The sequence below is a fragment of the Haematobia irritans genome, chromosome 2 (assembly GCF_050003625.1).
Source record: "Haematobia irritans isolate KBUSLIRL chromosome 2, ASM5000362v1, whole genome shotgun sequence".
In the NCBI taxonomy this organism is placed as follows: Eukaryota; Metazoa; Arthropoda; class Insecta; order Diptera; family Muscidae; genus Haematobia; species Haematobia irritans.
The window spans coordinates 115,255,313-115,276,811 of record NC_134398.1 but is presented as its reverse complement, the minus strand read 5'-3'; the positions used below and the strand labels follow the sequence as shown (position 1 = coordinate 115,276,811).

Below are 21,499 nucleotides of genomic sequence, written 5' to 3'. Positions count from 1 at the left end.
ATCAGTTATTATTTTTTTTTAAATAAATTTTTACATACCATAATGAAGCAGGAAGCGAGGAATAAAGACTATAAACGTTATAGGCTATATATCTCGCGCAAGACTGGGCGCTGTTCTACTAACGAAGACGTAATGCATCATTTGTTGATATCCTCCGACCCATACATCAATTCATTAAGAACGAAATTGAAGCTTAAAAAATTAGATTATCACGAAGATGTGAAAATGTTGTTAATAAATTAAATAGAGTGAACTGTACAATTTTTGTATGGTGGTTGTACGGGGGACGGGTGTTACAGTGGGCTGATTTTCTTCATATTTTCAAAACAGCATTTAATAGATGCTGTATGCATTTTTGCGAAAAATAAACATTCTAGTTATAAATTTACAGAAGATATGGCATTTTTGAAATATTATTTGTTTGGGAAAGATATATACGGGAGCAATATCTAAATCTGAACCGATTTCAATAAAATTTGGCACACTAGACTATGCTACTCATTGTACTCCTAGTGCAAAATTTCAACCAAATTGGGGTAAAACTCTGGCTTCTAGGGCCGTATAAGTTCATATCGGACGAAAGATATATATGGGAGCTATATCTAAATCTGAACCGATTTCAATAAAATTTGGCACACTAGACTATGCTACTCATTGTACTCCTAGTGCAAAATTTCAACCAAATTGGGGTAAAACTCTGGCTTCTGGGGCCGTATAAGTTCATATCGGACGAAAGATATATATGGGAGCTATATCTAAATCTGAACCGATTTCAATAAAATTTGGCACACTAGACTATGCTACTAATTGTACTCCTAGTGCAAAATTTCAACCAAATTGGTGTAAAACTCTGGCTTCTAGGGCCGTATAAGTGCATATCGGACGAAAGATATATATGGGAGCTATATCTAAATCTGAACCGATTTTGTCGATACTTTGAAATTTTCTTAATTCTATTATATTAGGAACTCGTGCCAAATTTCATTACTCTCGTACAACTCCTTCTATTTTTGGCCGTCGAATGTATGGGAAGGACACACTGTGCGGCGGAGCCCGCAGACGTCCCATTCGAACATTCACTCCTCAAATCAACATCATCATATTCCTTCTCAGTGTGTATTACGAGACTTTTACTAATTTCTGGAATAAACTAAACTGCATTGAAAAACTTGTTGTAAATTACGAACTAATTTTTTCGTTGTGAATACAGTCACAATATTTAATTCAAAAATTTTCTACACGATATTTGCCCTTAAAAACAAATAATTCACAAAATTTTTACGCATCTCTTCGATTTGTTGTTTGGAAGCATAGTATGTGTCAAAAATTTGATGCGACGTTCATAACCATTTCAAGGATAAAGGGGAGTTGATAATGACACCAATGATGGTTGCAGAATCGTATACATACAAGCTAAGATTATGCATAGATATGTAAAACGAATGACTGCTTTATGGCAGACGTTCGCTTTATGTGTATGTGCCGCAGACCACAAGATTAAATTGGCACTGACCATTGAGTTAAGCATCATTCTGAGTCCATATTTTGAAGAAGCAGGGATGTCGTCTTAGGGAATTAGCCTATTCAAATTTCACGTGTAGAGACTTTTTCCAAATCGGTTAATATTAAAAAATATGTATATGTTTGAAGGATTTAATATGGTATCGAAAATGTCGATTTTCAAAGTGGTTGAGGTTATAATATATTCTGGCCCAGCCGACTTTAGACTTTCCTTACTTCTTAAATATTAGGTTAGATTAGCTCAGTGGCAGTCTGATATTTTAGACTCACTTAAACTATTCAGTTCAATGTGATACAACAAGTGGCGAACTTCTTCTCTGTTATCAATGAGTGCTGCTTAATGACAGGGGACTTCCTTTTTATAGCCGAGTCCAAATGGTGTTCACACTACGTTGAAAACACACGAGAAGCTTTGATACATTCAGAATTGAGCTTAGTTGCCCAACTCAGTTGCTCTAACTACGAATATCATACAAACTGGGGCAACATTAAATATCGCCTAATCAGAAAATCTTTTAAGGGTAAATTTTCACGATTGGCATTCCTCCAACCAAATTCCACAACGTCTGGAAAGAAAGTTCAGCCCGCCAAGTCGTATTTGTCTGTTTAGATAATGCCACTATGTTATGTGTGTAAGCAGAGAGTATTGTCATGCATCTGTGTCTGGACATTTGGCAACACAACTTGTAAAGTCCGCTTGAGCCGTTATATGACCCCATATTTGAAGAGGAGTTTGAATGGTTGTCGATACAAGCGAATACAAAGTATGGACAAATTTGCATTCTAAAACACAAAGAAAAAAGGAAATGGAAAAGGCTACTCAGGACCATATATCATGGACCGACCACATATTAACACATACATTGCAAATGAAAACCAGTTGGTGTCATCTTCACAATAAAGATAGGCGGGTGCATGCACTCACATGAAATTGGAAGCTGTTTCGCAGCAAGTTGGAGGTCTATGCATTTAAGCGATTTCATTTTGTTGTTGTTTTTATATATATATACGCGTGCAATGCGAAGGAAGTTACTATGGGATGTGTTTCAATATGTGATGATGTTTTAAGGTTTAAATAACGGTGGAATGGACTTTTATAACTTAATTTTATCCAGCAGGTACAACTCATTGGACTTACGCTAAAATTACCTTATTTTTTATGTCTTTTGTTTATATTCTTTCCGTAGCTAATACGGCCTATAGCATTGATGTAAATAAAAATAATTTGTAGTTACATATTTCCCGACGTTTCGTCGATGTATGTCGCCATTATCAAGAGATTTTTTATTTTAAAAATTATATGTTTTAGATGATTGCTTTTACAATTTATACAAGTAAGTTACAACACACAACATCTTACCTCAACTGTTTATAACTTTGTCATTCTCGATTTTTTTTAGTTAGTCTTATTTCTTACGTTGAAGTATCATCTATACGAATATGAAGAGAAGCTAAACGTTTGTTCAATGGTTTGTACTTTTCCAGCGAAAAGAGTCATTGCAAAACACGCACTATTTGCATCGATATATTTTGAACCTTTTAGCTTATCACAGATCCAACATTTCTAGCTCGAGATAGGATTTGTTTAGTGAAAAAAGGCCGAAATACTAAAAATAACGGGATATCTCAAAACCTGCTCCATAAACAATTTTAACCTTCATTTTCGAATTCAGCAGATGAAAGTACACAAAAAAGTAAAATCTCATCAAATGAACATTTTCATTGTAAACTAGTGTTATTTTGTGTCAGTTGATTTTTATAATTCTCGAGTAAATTTTCTTATCTCAAGTATATTTGAAACATTTCATGAATTTAGGACAAACTTCCGTACCATTTCCAAAATCGGTAAGAATTATCTACCGCACGGATAATATGGTGCCAATGATTCTTAATTTTAATTTTTGTTCATATTTCCTTTTTATGAGAAAGACGAATTTTGTAAACGGAAGAGAGGTACACGCAAAAAAATAATTCTTTCCTCCCAAACGAAATTTTAGACAAACAAAGTTCGTTTCTCATTTGCTTTTCGCTGTAAGGAAGTGTGTTTGGGAGAAAGGTATATACTTTTTGTGATAAACGTTTATTCTTTTCCTGGATGTAAAAACAATTTCATAAGGATAATCTCAAAAAAAAAAACATTGTTTTCTTGCTAATTGCATTTTCCCTCACATCTTTCTCACATCCACGATGTTTTTTAGTTCCTAACACCTTTTCCTGTAATACCAACAATGTAGAAGAAATTATACGATTTTATAAATTTTTAATTTTTTTTTTTTACCTTTCGCCTGGACGGAGAATCGAACCGCGGACCATGCACTTTGTAAGCCAACACACTAACCACTGAGCTATGTAGTTATATTTATATAGCATAGCTTGCGGCGCCCACGAACCCAATAAACAAAGTTTATTTAACAGAAACAACCATTTAGTTTGGCACCGTGGTGCAGTGGTTGCTACGTCCGACTTGCATGCCAAGGGTCGTGGGTTCGATCCCTGCTTCGACCAAAGTTTTTTTTTTTTTACATATATTCCAGATATGTTCGGTAGATTCCGAAAAAAATGTTCAACATTACATTGTAGTATATTAAATTTTGAACTGTAAAATGTGTCTTATTAAAGACCTAAAGTCAGAAAAGAACAGTTTTTGATATAAACGAAATGGACTGTGTTGTTGTTTCAAAAATAATTTTTTTATTGACAAAATAAAAATTTTGTAACAAACGAATTTTTTTGGTGATAAAAGTTTAAAATTTTCGAAGCAATTCAAAAAACTCTAACAAAAGAAAAACGTTTTCGGTACACGTTTTCCAAACGTTTTTTTTTCTTTGCGTGTAAATACCAAAGAGTCAGTTCATTTTAAAACTCACTGTTGAAGTCGTCAATTTAAAAATATATTGTATCTCATTCGAACAAAAATTTAATTCTAAGAATCGTACTACATAAATTTCGATCACTCAAAACCCATATACTTTTTACAGAATGACGTGGTATTTCAGAAAACCGTGCTTATTTAGTTCTCAGCAAGGTTTTCTGAAATACAAGCAATGTGGGAGCAAATATTCGAATATATAAATTTTTGAAATTCTAACTTTCGTATCGAATCGCCGACAATACTGTTTGTGTGCAAACACTAAATCCAGTGGGACAACACACAATTATCGCATAGTCACCAACGCATATGATCAAGCAGTTATATTAATGACCAGATTTTTGGGCATACACAAACTGCTTTAAAGAAAACACGTCAATTTATTTGATCCCTTTAAGCTTCTCTAAGTGCTCTGAAAAAACAGTGAACCCACCAGAAAAAAAGTTGGTTAATTTTAGAATATTTAGTTTAGTTTTAGAAAATTTTTAACTAAGCAGTATTATAAACGCCGCTTTAAGAAAAATAAGTTAATGTTTTTCGATATATTCAAGAAAATTTATTAGACATAACTAATTTTTTTCACTTGTTAAAGAAAATTGTGTAGTTTGATGGAAAAAATTCGAGTTAACAATTGCAAGAATGTCTTTAGTGCCATACGAAGTTCAAGATGGGCGCATTTGTAGTAAAATTTACAAACTTAAAGAAATAATGAACTATTTTGTGAGATGATTTAGTAAATCTTAAGGCTTCATTTGTCTATAATTTTTTCAGTTTAAGTCATTAACCTACTCGGTTAGGTTAGGTTAAAGTGGCAGCCCGATTAAATTTCAGGCTCACTTAGACTATTCAGTCCATTGAGATACCACATTTAACTAAAAGTACCTATTACATATGGGCACTTCTAGTCTTAACCACTGAACCTTCTCTATTACTTACTTTTGTGGAACCAACCAGATTGCTCCAAAAACATTAACAAACTGCTTAAGTTAACGCTTTCCAGGTCAGCCAGTAATCTAAAGCTATATGCTCCTAAAATTCGCTTACGCCTTACACAAAAAGCAGGACACTCACACAAGAGGTGTTTAATTGATTCCTTTTCCTCCACATCATGACAGCTTATACAATAGTCATTATACTTCGCACCTATAGTTTTTGCAAATTCGCCTATCAGGCAGCGACCCATTATAGCAGATATCAGGAGTGCTATCTGACGCCTTGAGAACACTAGCATATCTAGTGTGCGGTTTAAGTTTAAATGGGCCATATTTGCTTGGTGTCGCTACAACCCTTGCAATTTTCCCATCGAATATTGGCCATCTTAACAGCCTTCTCACGCAGTAAGAGCTTGCAAGTGGCCAGAGGCATACCAACAGATTCTAGTTCCCCTGGAATATGTAAGGTAGTTCCTAGCCTTGCTAACACATCTGCTTCGCAGTTCCCCGGTATGTTCCTATGGCCAGGCACCCATATTAGGTGAATATTGTACTGCTCAGCCATCTCGTTGAGAGATTTGCGGCAGTCTATGGCCGTTTTCGAGTTAAGGAACACAGAGTCCAAGGATTTTATTGCAGGTTGACTGTCTGAGTATATATTAATGCCAATATTTGATGGAACATTACTTCTCAGCCAATTCACCACCTCTCTTATTGCCAATATTTCAGCCTGAAAAACACTACAGTTAGGTTAGGTTAAAGTGGCAGCCCGATTAAGATTCAGGCTCACCTAGACTATTCAGTCCATTGTGATACCACATTAACTAAAAGTACCTATTACATATGGGCACTTCTAGTTTTAACCGCTGAACCTTCTTGATTATTTTTCTTTGTTGAACCAACCAGATTGTTCCAAAAATATTAGCAGACTGCTTAAGTTAACGTTTTCCAGATCCGCCAGTAATCTGAAGCTATATGCTCCTAAAAGTTGCTTGCGCTTTACACAAAATGCAGGACACTCACACAAGAGGTTTTTAATTGATTCTTTTTCCTCCGCATCATGACAGCTCATACAATAGTCATTATACTTCGCGCCAATAGTTTTTGCAAAATCTCCTATCAGGCAGCGACCCGTTATAGCAGATATGAGGAGTGATACCTGACGTCTCGAGAACATTAGCATATCTAGTGTGCGGTTTAAGTTGAAATGGGGCCATATTTGCTTGGTGTCGTTACAACCCTTGCAATTCTCCCATCGAACATTTGCCATCATAACAGCCTTCTCACGCAGCATGAGCTTGCAGGTAGCTAGGGGCATACCAACAAATTCTAGTTCCCCTGGAATATGTAAGGTAGTCCCTAGCCTTGCCAACTCATCCGCTTCGCGGTTCCCCGGAATGTTCCTATGGCCAGGCACCCATATTAGGTGAATATTGTACTGCTCAGCCATCTCATTGAGAGATTTGCGGCAATCGATGGCCGTTTTCGAGTTGAGGAACACAGAGTCCAAGGATTTTATTGCAGGTTGACTGTCTGAGTATATATTAATGCCCACATTTTTTGGAACATTACTTCTCAGCCAATTCGCCACCTCTCTTATTGCTAATATTTCAGCCTGAAAAACACTACAGTGATTAGGTAATCTTTTCGCTATTTGAAGTTCCAGATCATTAGAATATACTCCGAAACCCACTTGTCCATCCAATTTGGAGCCATCAGTGTAGAAATCTATATATTCTTTATTCCCCGGGGTATGTGTGCACCACGCCTCACTGTTGGGGATTAGAGTCTCAAACTTTTTGTCGAAAAGTGGACTCGCCAAAGTGTAATCCACTACGTTAGGCACATCTGACATTATTTTGAGGACAGAACTGTGACCGTAACCATTTTCCGACCACAGCGATAGTTCGCGCAACCGCACAGCCGTTGTTGCAGCTGACTGTTTGGCCAAAATGTCTAAAGGCAATAGATGCATCATGACATTAAGGGAATTTGTTCCTGTCTTGCTGAATGCGCCTGAAATACACAAACACGCCATACGCTGAACTTTATCTAAACAAGTCGGTTTCTGAAGTGCCGGCCACCAGACTACAACACCATATAGCATTATAAGTCTAACCACTGCCGTGTATAGCCAATGCACAATTTTTGGTTTTAGTCCCCACTTTTTTCCTATTGCCTTTTTGCACGAGTACAAAGCTACAGTTGCCTTTCTCGCCCTTTCGTCAATATTAAGCTTAAAGTTCAGCTTCCTGTCCAAAATAACGCCAAGGTATTTTGCACAATCACCAAAGGGAATTTCAATACCCCCTAAGGAAATAGGCCTAACCGTGGGAGTTTTGCGATCTTTGCAGTACATGACTAATTCTGTCTTTGCAGGATTTACCCCAAGACCATTGTCTTTCGCCCATTTCTCAGTCATCCGGAGGGCCCTATGAATAATATCTCTGATTGTGGATGGGAATTTTCCCCTGACTGCCAGAGCCACATCATCTGCGTATGCTACCACTTTTATCCTTTCTTTTTCTAGAGTAACCAGAAGGCTATTTATAGCAACATTCCAAAGAAGAGGTGATAGAACTCCTCCTTGGGGAGTGCCTCTGTTCACATACCTTTGTATGTTTGCTTGTCCTAGTGTGGCTGAAATACGTCTCTTCATTAGCAGTTCGTCTAACAGCCTAAGTATACCTGGATCAACATCAACAGAGTTGTCAGTCCATTTAATATCGAGCTCGGATGGACATTATTGAACGCCCCTTCTATGTCTAGAAACGCCACGATTGTGTACTCTTTGACAGATAGTGAGCTTTCAATAAAGCTGACTAGTTCATGCAATGCGGTCTCGGTCGACCTGCCCTTCGAGTATGCATGCTGTCGTTTCGAGAGCAAACTTGAATCCATGCTAGTTCTAAGATACATGTCTATCATCCTCTCCAGCGTCTTAAGTAGGAATGAGGATAAGCTGATTGGTCGGAAATCCTTCGCACTCGAGTGAGAGGCTTTTCCTGCTTTAGGTATGAAGACGACTTTTGTTTCCCTCCACTTTTCTGGAATATATGCTAAGTTTACACATCGTTTATATATCACCGTCAACCAGGGGATAATTCTTTCAGCCACTGCCTGTAACTCCGCCGGAGTAATTCCATCAGGTCCGGGGGATTTGAATGGTCCAAAGCTATTTAAAGCCCATTTTATTCTAGATTCCGACACAATTTCCTCGATAGGAAATGATCGCTGAGCCTCTGTTACACCGCCGGAACATGATTCAACCATCTGATTTCCAGGGAAGTGTGTATCCAAAAGTACCTCCAACGTCTCCTCACTGGACGTTGTCCAATTTCCCTCCGATGTTTTAATGAAACCTGGAGCAGTGTTAGTGGATGCTAGTACCTTCCGTAGTCTGGAAGCCTCTGACGTATTCTCAATACTGCGACAGTAATCATCCCAAGAGTTTTGTTGAGACCTTCTCAGTTCTCGTTTATATGCTCTCAGATTCATCTTGTAAGTGTCCCAATCCTCCGGAGCTCTTGTGGACTTTGCGTTGTTAAAGAGCTTCCTGCAGGACTTTCTAATATTACTTAACTCCGTAGTCCACCATGGCGGCCGATTTTTTCCCCTTGGCTTTCCTCTAGGGCAAGCAGCTTTCAGTGAAATGTTGAAGGCCTTAGTAATCCGCTCCACTGCGTGTTCGATATCTTGCACAGTGCTCATATTTGTCTCCGGCATTTCCGGTATCATCAAATTGAACGATTCCCTAACATTTGGCGGAAATATGGTCTTTGAAGTACGAACAGCCAATCTGAAACTGATTTAGCGATGATCTGAGAAGCTATGTTCCCTCAAATCTTGCCACTCAGATATCTTATCACTCAGTTCCGGAGAGGTCAACGAGACGTCCAAAACCTCTTGCCTGTTTCTGGTGACGAAGGTTGGGGCATCTCCCTTATTGCAAACTACCAGGTTAGTACGCAAAATAAACTCTATTAGCGACTCTCCCCTTGCATTAGTATCACTACTTCCCCAAATACTATGATGTGCATTTGCATCGCAGCCCATAATGAGTTTTGTCTTTGTTTTTAGTGACTCCTCAACTAAGGTCTTAACGGCACAGGGTGGCATCTCCCTATCATGTCCCATGTAGACCGAAGATACCCAATATTTGCATTTGGATATCTCTAGACTGGCTACGACAGTGTCTGCATTGCTCAATGAAGGAAGCAGAAACAAGTTTAGTTCGTTTTTAGCAATTATACATGCTCGATTTATATCGTTACCGGTATTATGCAAATGTTTGAAACCCGGAGTGCTTAATTCACAGATCTTGTTCTTATAAATGTATGGTTCTTGAATAAGAACTATATCTATGTCTCCTTTCATCAGGAGAACTTTTAAGGCAGCACAAGCGGCCTTACAATGGTGAAGATTTATCTGGAGGAACCGTAGAACCATCCAAATTTTCAACCACCGTCACATCAGCCGCTTCAATTGAGTCATCAAGGGCTTCCTCTGCACAGATCTCGGTGACTCTCGCAACAATCCGCGGTTCAGCTTTGGTGAGACAGATTTTATGTCTCCTTCGGCTTCGCTAGGAGATTTTTTCACTGCTGACTCTACCGGAGGCTTGTCCGTTTCGGAATCCTTTGGCTGATCGCTTTTGTATACCTTCATATGGATATCATGAAAGCCATAACTTACGCGTCCTTGGGTCTGGGCTAGATGTGGCAGCGACTCTATGTTTAATATAAACACCGCATGTCGTCTTGGTCCATCCACCTCATCCAAACGACCAACCTTCCAATCGGCGGTTGGAAGATCTGGGTTACATTCTCTTAGTCTGTCAGGATCATGAGGGTTTGCCGGTATCCATGCATGTGCTCTAGGTTTAGCCGGTATGTCTTTTTTATCGACTAACTCCAAAGCGGCTCCTTCCCAAACTTCACCAATTAGCATCAATGCAGCTTTAAAGCAATCCATAGACCTCTGGTCCGCAAAAGCTATTAACTTATATCGTCCTTGATACCATCCAGCATCTTGCCGTCGAGGACTTGGTCCGGGAAACTTTTTTCGCACCTCTGAGTAGACACCAGACATCGCGTTCTCAATTTCCCCCCATTTTTGCCTTGGAATCATACCGTCCAGTGCTCCTTTATTAAAAATAGCCATCACAAGGCTGTCTTTTGCAATTGAGGCAAACGATCTTTGATCCCGTTTAGAGGATGGCAGCTCATCCGATGATCGTTCCCTTTTTCCAGCTTCAAGAATTCCTTGAGCCCATTTTAAGGAATCGCTTTGCTTAGCCGACAACGTGCTTGGGTCGACTGATCCTAATTTCTTTAGGATAACAAAGCATTTCTTCATTCCTTGAATCTCTTTCGAGAGGGTCATCGTTACCCGTCCAATGGGACCTGAAGTTAGCAACCCAGTGGATGACTTTGAATTTCGCTTCATGGTGGTTTATTATTTCCACCACACGTGAAATTCGTAATAAGTACTTATTACGATGAAATACTCCGCTATTAGAAAACACGTCCGTTCAGTTCGACGGTTGAATAAATAATCCTTATTAGAGTAATGTCAACTTTCTCCAAATATAATAATTCCATGATTTAAAATAAAGTTAAATTGGCTTTAGTGAAATAGAGAGTTAACTTTTTTTAATGTGATTTCACTGCAATGTGAACCGCCGGACTCCTCTATATAAAGGAGGGCCCTTGTCATTGAGCTCAACATAAAATCGGGCAACGCTCATTAGTAATAGAGAACTTCACCACTTGATGCATCACAATGAACTGAGTATTCCAAGTGAGCCTGCAATATCTGGCTGCCACTATACCTAACATATAAACATGATAGCAAATATAATTCTTGGAAACGAGAATAATGTAATACACTGAAAAAACAGTGAACCCACCAGAAAAGAAAATTTTAGTTAATTTTAGAAAAATTTGGTTACTTTTAGAAAAACTGTATTGGAAACGCAGATGTCACGCCGATTTCACAAAACTAAGTAAATAATTTTCAACAAATTCAAGAAAATTTGTTACACACAATTATTATTTTTCACTTAGTAAAGAAAATTTCTAGTGTGAAGGAAAAAATTGGAGTTCTAAATTGCAAGAATGTCTTTAGTGCCGAAGTTCAAGATGGGTGCAGTATTGGTGAAATATAGGGTTCACTTTTTTTGAGTGTACACTCATAATGTACTATATTCTACAAATCTCCGTAAGATGTCGAAAGTAAGCTCGGTATTCCATAATATTATATTAAATTTTAGCTGTCATACCTCAGCCTTATTTAAGAATTGAGGCCAGTAAAGAACAGAGTACCAATATATATATATATATATATATATATATATATATATATATATATATATATATATATATATATATATATATATATATATATATATATATATATATATATATATCTATCTATATATATATATATATATATATATATATATATATATATATATATATATATATATATAGATAGATATATATATATATATATATATTATATATATATATATATAACCATGTTTGCTACACACGTCTTTATTCTTTGCCTATACACCCTCAAAAAAAATGGCTTCTGTTACATATACTCCCAAACACATTTTGCTTCAAGCATACACATTTTTGGGTATTGCCCAAACATTTATATATTTGATTTCTTCCAATATATAATATGTTTGAAAGCATATTGGTCTAAACAATATAATATGTTTGGGTAGTCTAAGTTCAAAACATTATGTATTTTTCCATCCAAATTCAATAATGTTGTCTTCCAAAAAACTATATGTTATTAGTGAACATACAATATGTTTGGAAACATTTTGAACCCAAAAATATTATATGCTTAGAAGAATTTTCTCCCAAAGAAGATTGTGCTCAAAAATTTTTTTCTGCCTAATTGTATATTCCCTCACATTTTTCTCACTTCCACGAGTTTTTTTAGTTCTTAGCACCTTCTTCTGTAATACAAACATTGTAGAAGAAATTATTCAATTTTATAATTTTTTAAAATTTTATCTTAAATTTTACCGGTTTGTAAGCCAGCACACTATCCACTGGGCTACGTAGCTGTTATGACCAAGAGATAATTATCGTTATAAGTTATATTTATATAGCATTGCTTGCGGCGCCCACGAGCCGATGCAAACATAACATTGTTTAACAACATAACATTGTTAAACATACATTTGTTGGCGACGTGGAGCAGTGGTTGGTACGTGCGCCTTGCATGCCAAGGGTCCTGGGTTCGATCCCTGCTTCGACCGACACCAATTTTTTTTTTTATTTTTTTTTTTACATATATTTGTTACATATATTCCAGATACGTTCGGAATATCCCGAAAAGGTGTTCAACATTACATACTACTATATTAAATTTTTACTACGAAACTGTAAAGTGTGTCTTATAAAAGATTTAAAGTCAGAAAAGAACAGTGCTTGATATAAATGCAATTCACTGAGTTCAAATCCTATATTATTTTGTTATTGCAAAAATAACAATTTTGTAACAAAAAAGGTCTTTCAAAAGAAGAACGTGAAGTCGAGTATATATATAAAACCATCGAATCCTAAAGTTAACGATAACCATTCAAAAGCACATTATATTTAAATTCTAAACAATAATTTTACGACCAACACATACATTTATTTAGGTTTGAACAATTGTCTGCTTTCTTTAATAATTTATTCTAAAGAAAATAAACTTATTCAATTGTTGCTTGGGATCATTCCCCACCATTTTATAATACAATTTGCCGAAAAAAGTTATAATATTATTCTGGTTTTACCGATTCGAGTTTTGCCGCTAAAATGAGAAATAATTTTAGTGGCAAAACTCGAACTCAATGTCCGCTTTTATTTTCGAAAGTATTCGTCAACTCCTCTTGGACTACTTATTAATAAAGAGGAACCAAACTTGGTTTTTATAGATCTTACTGTTTAATTTTTCACTGTTTCCCAATGTTTTCATTTCACTGTCACAACTCTAAAAAGAGTACACTGAAAAAATATTGTCGTGAGACCAAAGATTTCATGTCCTTGAAATAAGAATACAAATTTTGCTTAGCTTAGAAGACGCATTTCTCAAATATAAAGTTTTTTCCATGTTCAAAAGTCGATACACTTTTCAATGAAGACGTGTTGTCCTTATAATTAAGTGATTTGACTTGAAAATGGGTATCATAACATGAAAGAAAAAAATTTTGGTCAATTTGACTTTAATAATTCAGAAAAATTCTTTAAAATTAATGAAATTGTCTTTAAATTCGTTGCATTTTTGCTTCTTGACTACAAAGCACAAATCGTTATAAAATAGGACATGTTTTTCAACACTTTATTTTAAAGACGTTTTTTACTTGAATAAAAAATTGTATAAAATTGTACCCGTAATGCGAAAATGATAAACAAAACTCATGCTCTTTTTTCAAATGTCTTTTCTCTTGGTTCCGAATGAATTTTCTCTCCGAATACCCATTTTAATATTTTTACTTAAGCATATACAATTTTTGGCGAAGTCTTATATCACAACATATATATGTTTACTCCAAATTTGATAATTTATACTTGTTTATATTTACACATAGTATTTTTCCAATCTTTAATGAAATTTTCTTTGTGTATATATTTTAAGGCACCAATTGGTTACTTTCATTATTTTACTTCCAGCATACACTTTATGCCTCTCTTTCTAAACACATATATGTTTATAGCCTATTTCTAAATTAATATATGTTTGCATTCAAGAATATTACAAACACAACATTTTATGTCCCAAACATAATATGTTCTAACATATTAACATATATGTCCCAAACATATTATTCTAGTTTATGAACATTATATGCTTGCACTCAAAAATATTGTGTTTAAAAATTTGAGTTTCAAACATATAATTTTTACACCCAAACATATGAAAAACAGTATTTTTCGTCCGTGTAAGACTCGATGCACGTATGCGTTGAAAAATAATTCAATTTTCCTTGTGTTGGATACACATTGTTTTTAAAATTGCCTCAATTGTTTAATGTACACAGAAAAAAGTGAATAATTGAATCAAATACAAAAATTGTGAATTCAATTATTTTTGTATTTGATTTTCAGCTTATGACGAAAATTGTAAATCCAATTACCCAAATTGTAAGGTTGTCATAAAACTATTTTCAAATGAAGTAATATTTGCGTTGAGTATAAATGTAATTGGAATTTGTCAAAATATTCAAATGACATAGTACTCAATCCAAATACATTAGTATTTGAAGTATATAGTGTTTTCAATTACAGTCGTAATTGAACTGAGTACAATGTTTATAGAATTTTGTAACCTATACAATTACTATCGTAATTGTGTTTATTACGATGTTAATCAATACAATCTTTGTACTATATAATCTATATTAATTTAAGAAAATTATACAAATACACTCTGAAAAAAATTTTATGCATTTTATTATAAAAAAGTAATTCTGAAAATATGTATAATTGAAAATACAGCGAAGTACATGTTTGGTATAAAAATATAGAATATTCATTATAAACGACGTATTTAACAGGCTAACTCACAAAGTTTTTGAATTATCTGTACCACCTGCTGGAATTTCCCAAATCTTCCTCATTTATATCCTGCTCTTCTGTAATACAAACATCTATTCATTTCAAAGTTTCGAAAATATTTCAAAGTTTTACATGACTTTACCTTCTGTTGCTGGGAAGAAATCCTCGAAATCCCCGTTTTCGAAGTAAACACATTTTCCTCTAGGCCACATATTTTAGACAGTCGGCTTATATACATTAATAGGGCAATTTGACGTGTACACGAACTTATTGCAAAAACAAAATAGAAAGAATGTAATTGTATATATATTCCAAAGCTTATTCGCAAGTAAAAGTTTGTGCTGTGATACTTTCGTCGTGATCCCGACTAATAGTCGAAGTCACGAGAATTCTCGTGAGTCTAAAAATTGTTGTGAACCGTTAATCGTATTTAAAAGTTCTGTTTGCGTGAACGTACATGAGTATTTCTTGAATGTGCTTGAGAGAGAGAAAGAATTCTACCAACACGTCACAGGTTAGACTCACAATGAAAATTTTCATTTTTACGAAGAGAATTCTTTCAGTGTAGTTTCCAAAAAACGCGCTTGACCAAAAAACTGGTATTTAGATTAAGGTACTTACCTGCGATAAAAATACAATATGGTGCGCCAAAAATGTTGTAAATGTTAACATTTCGAATCGCGGTACCGATACCACGGTTTATTTGCGGGTAAATTCGACCATTTTCTTAAGAAGATTCTTAATAATAACAATAAATGACATTTTATTGTTTGTATTAATTTATTTTTCGTTACGTAGCAACATCATAAACAGTTTTATCAGGCAATTACGCATTATACTTAAATCAATAACTTTTATACTTGGTCCAATTGAACATAGTAATTGATGTGTTGTGAATTCAATTACCAGTGAATTTTGATATTTTTGCCAGTTTTTCATTCAACCAATTATTTTCATGTTTGACTTAATAAAAATCGTATTTGATATAATTTTTTCATTCAATTATGCCAATAATTGATTTTTATTTTGCTTCAGTTTTTTCTGTGTAGAAGTGTGCTGTCATAATAATTACGATAATTAATTATTTTTCAATATCGATGCTGCGAATATACGATCACATAATGGAAGAAATCGATTACAGACACCCTTCATGAGCACAATCTGACACTATGCACTCGTGCGAGAAAAACAAATTATTATGACCACCACAACAATAGATTCCTCCCACGTCATGACCTTTGAAGGAGATTTCAATTAAGTTAACGCTAAAAGCCATGACCACAATTGGCCTGAATATTTTGTATTGAGACTTGTTGGTTAGGCCATCTGCACAACAAGGTGTACATGAACGAATATGGTCGTCGAACGATGAATAGCCCTCCTGCCATGAGGTGAACGTCTGAAACAGAGAAAGTAAGCAATGACACTGTAATGCGACGACTAATAATGGATGCCTGCATTTGTCAGATACGGAATATTATTCATTGCCATGTTCTAATTATGTTTGTGCTGCACTTACAACAGTTGCACTCATTGTCATTGACTGTTCCATGGCAATGCCACAGCAATTTGTGTCGTTGTTGCGGTTTCGAGCGACGTGTGGCATAGTGACCGGTTGGGTGATGGCGTTATCAGCAGGGTTATCTTGTAATATTCCATTAACCAAAGGACCAATATAAGGACGAAATGCCACACTAAAAGGATTTATTGAGACATCTTCGACTAATTCCTTTAACACAAGACCCATTGTTGTCTGTGTGCTGGATGGAGTGTGACTAAATGTCTTTGGTTGTATACATGAAAGATCCATGAGTTCTTCTAATTATGTTTAAATAGTCATGTATTAAGATGTGTACCATCAAAAATTAGGGCCCATGTCATTGACATAAAAAAGTGTAAAAAAACTGATCTACCTTTGCTTTATTCCATTATCGTTTAAACGTAGATGTGCTGGTTCAATCACCTTGACGCGTTTATTACACAATACAACAAAGTCAGAGACGGTTTATATGGGATAGGTAAATTCGCCGAGGCCACAATCCTGATTATACAGGGTAGCTAAGGTGAAATGGTACCAATGCAAACGTCCATATTTTTTGGAGCCAAATTATTTTTTACTCTAAACCAAAAAGAGATTATATAGAATGAATATAGCAGTTGTTCAGTATATTTTTGAAATATTTTTGCTTTTGAGGTATATTTTTGGTAAAAAAAGAGTTTGACTTATAATAGCAAAGAGAGACTGGATGGTGGAATTTTTGAGCCATATATTGCGCAGTGTGTTAATTTTATTAAGATTTGTCCTCAGTCCTAAAGTCGGAGATACATCGAATTAGAGGTATAGGTAAATTTGATGCACTTTTACAAAAATTGGCTAGATATGTGATGAAATGTGGGTTGTCGGACAATATTTGATCAACTTTTAATCTTATCAATTTCTATGGAAAGAATACAATTTCGGTGTACAGGATATGACCACAATATGGGTAAATTATCACTGAAATTATGTGTAGTATGTGGGTATTTGGCCAATTTAGAAAAACACATATATGGGGGCTTAATCTCAATCTGAGCCGATTTGGATCAATCTTGCCACACTTAAAGAGAATCCCAGCAAAAAAAATTGTTCCACCAACATTTCTTTTAAAGTGCATTCCGGAATCCCGCATTAAGTTTTATTCACTTCCGATGCAGTCCTTTTGGGCAGCATCATGTCAAAAACATTTGAATGGGCGTTTTGATGCGTCGTGTTCAATGGCGTTTGTGACTGAGAATGCCAAGGCGTGCTGTTATGGTGCCAACAGGCCTAGGTTCAAACCCCGGTGGAAGCGAAGAAGTTTTCCGATTTGTAAAAATTAGATAATAAGAAAATAAAAGTGTAACGAAAAATACTGATAAAAATTAAAAGTGAAATTGGAAAAAAAAATTTTTTGTTGTTTAGTTTTTTTAAATCAAAAATTAGGGCCCATGTCATCCAAATAAACTTCTCAAGCAATACGAATTATCCAAAAATGGCGTACTTCCGTCCTATGACCAGCCCATGTAAAATTCATTGGAGGTGATCCAAGTTTGCACTACTTCCGGATCACAATTGGGGGTCCAAACTACTTTTTTGGAAGTTTTTTTTTTGCTGGGATCTTAATTCTATTGTCTATGTACAATATCAAGTCAAGTCAATTGGACTTAGGTTAGGTTAGGTTAGGTTAAAGTGGCAGCCCTATTAAGATTCAGGCTCACTTAGACTATTCAGTCCATTGTGATACCACATTAACTAAAAGTACCTATTACATATGGGCACTTCTAGTTTTAACCGCTGAACCTTCTCGATTATTTTTCTTCGCTGAACCAACCAGATTGTTCCAAAAACATTAGCAGACTGCTTAAGTTGACGTTTTCCAGATCCGCCAGTAATCTGAAGCTATATGCTCCTAAAAGTGTCTTGCGCTTTACACAAAATGCAGGACACTCACACAAGAGGTGTTTAATTGATTCTTTTTCCTCCGCATGATGACAGCTCATACAATAGTCATTATACTTCGCGCCAATAGTTTTTGCAAAATCGCCTATCAGGCAGCGACCCGTTATAGCAGATATCAGGAGTGATATCTGACGTCTCGAGAACATTAGCATATCTAGTGTGCGGTTTAAGTTGAAATGGGGCCATATTTGCTTGGTGTCGTTACAACCCTTGCAATTCTCCCATCGAACATTTGCCATCATAACAGCCTTCTCACGCAGTATGAGCTTGCAGGTAGCTAGGGGCATACAAACAAATTCTAGTTCCCCTGGAATATGTAAGGTAGTCCCCAGCCTTGCCAACTCATCCGCTTCGCAGTTCCCCTGTATGTTCCTATGGCCAGGCACCCATATTAGGTGAATATTGTACTGCTCAGCCATCTCATTGAGAGATTTGCGGCAGTCGATGGCCGTTTTCGAGTTGAGGAACACAGGGTCCAAGGATTTTATTGCAGGTTGACTGTCTGAGTATATATTAATGCCCACATTTTTTGGAACATTACTTCTCAGCCAATTCGCCACCTCTCTTATTGCTAATATTTCAGCCTGAAAAACACTACAGTGATTAGGTAATATTTTCGTTCCAGATCATTAGAATATACTCCGAACCCCACTTGTCCATCCAATTTGGAGCCATCAGTGAAGAAATCTATATATTCTTTATTCCCCGGGGTCTGTGTGCACCACGCTTCACTGTTGGGGATTAGAGTCTCAATCTTTTTGTCGAAAAGTAGACTCGCCAAAGTGTAATCCACTACGTTAGGCACATCTGAATTATTTTGAGGACCGAACTGTGACCGTAACTTTTTTCCGACCACTGTGATAGCTCGCGCAACCGCACAGCCGTTGTTGCAGCTGACTGTTTGGCCAAAATGTCTAAAGGTAATAGACGCAGCATGACATTAAGGGAATTTGTTCCTGTCTTGCTGAATGCGCCTGAAATACACAAACACGCCATACGCTGAACTTTATCTAAACAAGTCGGTTTTTGAAGTGCCGGCCACCAGACTACAACACCATATAGCATTATAGGTCTAACCACTGCCGTGTATAGCCAATGCACAATTTTTGGTTTTAGTCGCCACTTTTTTCCTATTGCCTTTTTGCACGAGTACAAAGCTACCGTTGCTTTCCTCGCCCTTTCTTCAATATTAAACTTAAAGTTCAGCTTCCTGTCCAAAATAACGCCAAGGTATTTTGCACACTCACCAAAGGGAATTTCAATACCCCCTAAGGAAATAGGCCTAACCGTGGGAGTTTTGCGATCTTTTCAGTACATGACTAATTCTGTCTTTGCAGGATTTACCCCAAGACCATTGTCTTTCGCCCATTTCTCAGTCATCCGGACTTATGGTTATTGTCAAGCTTACTTAGACTACTCAGTCCATTGTGATCAATCAATTGGACTTAAATCTCGTCGAATTTCGATCAACCCAAACGGTGAACATGAAAAATGTTTGTCGCAACCAGGTTATTTTCTCGAAAATTATGTATGCATCTGATTTCGGCAGCCATGTATATGTTTGCCGATAAAAGAACAAAAATGTTCCATATTCACCGTCCAAAAATAACATTTTGCTCTTGAAACACGTTTGGGTGATCATGTTCCTTCTCTGAGTGCATACAGAAAACAGATTGGTTGGAAATCAGTTGTACTAACGAAAATTCTATATTGAGTATTAAATATCAATTGTGCTGATCTCTTTCTTCAATCACAAACATTTTTGTGTCCTTAATACCATTTGGTTATAATTTCAATAGATATTCGTTTGTGATTCAAAACAAATGGTTGTAGCAACCAAATGTCTCTTTTTAAAACAATTTTATTAGAATTCGATTGATATGACCTACTTTAAATAAATTTTGTTACTATCATTCTGTTGTCCTCACTGATATACGGTATTCTCAGCCGAATGCCATTTGATAAATTTCTCAAATGTCATTTCTATTATAACAAATTATTTAGTGTCAAAAGAAGTCGTAGGTTTATTTGTTTCAAACAAAATCAGCAAATTTAAAGCGGATCTAATAAAATGCGCCTGCACTACGACCTATAACACGTGACATCGAAGTTTTGATACATGTGCGGGTAAGTTCTAAAATTTATAAATTCCAAAATGGATACATGTATCCTCTAACATTCTAATTTTATTTGTTCGTTTCTCAACTATATAGATCCATTTTTAAGGTATGCAACAATCCGGATTAACCAGCGATTTAGACCTGGCTTTTAAAAAGCTACATTTCAGAGACGAAAGCAGTTGGGTGTGGAAAATATTCGTAAATCTGAACGATTTTACCAAATATTTTCACATCACGAATGTTAAATTATTGATATCCATATTTTTGATGCATAGAACGATTTCCCTGATTCCCGGCCAAGGATTGAATTTTGACATTTTTGGACGAAAAATGAAATAAGCTTAATCCACAATTTGTATTCGTGTATTTACTGAAATATTTAAATATATGTAAAACATACAATGCTTGCGGCTATAGAATTATCATTCAAATCGGTTGTGGGGATTATTAAGGTTGGATGATACAACCGAAACATGAAGGAGCAATTAACCAATTTTATTAGCTGTCATAGCCAACTCCATATGTACTATAAGTTGTAACTCCCATCATTCGATTGAGTCGACCGAATTAGTCGGGCGACACAATTGCCAACAGATAGTTGCTGCAACTGCCAAAATGAGGATGGAAATAAATTCGGTTATCACAACCAATCTGTAATCTCTGTGTGTAATTACATTTCCCCACATCGAACAAACATGTGTATATACGGGGCTATATTTAAATCTTTTTTTTGTTTTTTTTTTTTTTTTTTTTTTTTTTGACTACAATTAGTACACATTGATAAAATATTAATTTTGTTCTCCGTACAAAATTTCAGAGTTTTCGGAATGAAACTTTGGCTTCCGTGGTCATATGAATATAAATCAGGCGAAAGATATAGATGGGAACTATATCTAAATTTGAACCCATTTGAACACACATTGTTAGAATATCAATTTATCCACAACATTTCACGTAAATCGGAGTAAAACCATGGCCTCTGTTGGCGAATGATATATATATATATATAT

The 21,499-nt window shown here is 35.7% G+C and overlaps 2 long non-coding RNA genes across 2 annotated transcripts; one reads left to right on the top strand and one right to left on the bottom strand.

The window, feature by feature from the left end:
* Window positions 1–14,764: 14,764 nt before the first annotated feature.
* On the bottom strand, window positions 14,765–15,648 carry LOC142223862 (uncharacterized). The gene is made up of 3 exons (XR_012718932.1): window positions 15,513–15,648; window positions 15,034–15,157; window positions 14,765–14,968 (listed from the first exon to the last, which is right to left on the bottom strand). It is a non-coding gene; the product is annotated as an uncharacterized LOC142223862 (long non-coding RNA).
* A 4,652-nt stretch (window positions 15,649–20,300) lies between these two features.
* LOC142223861 (uncharacterized) lies at window positions 20,301–20,896 on the top strand. Its single transcript, XR_012718931.1, has 2 exons — window positions 20,301–20,496; window positions 20,583–20,896. It is a non-coding gene; the product is annotated as an uncharacterized LOC142223861 (long non-coding RNA).
* Window positions 20,897–21,499: the final 603 nt, after the last annotated feature.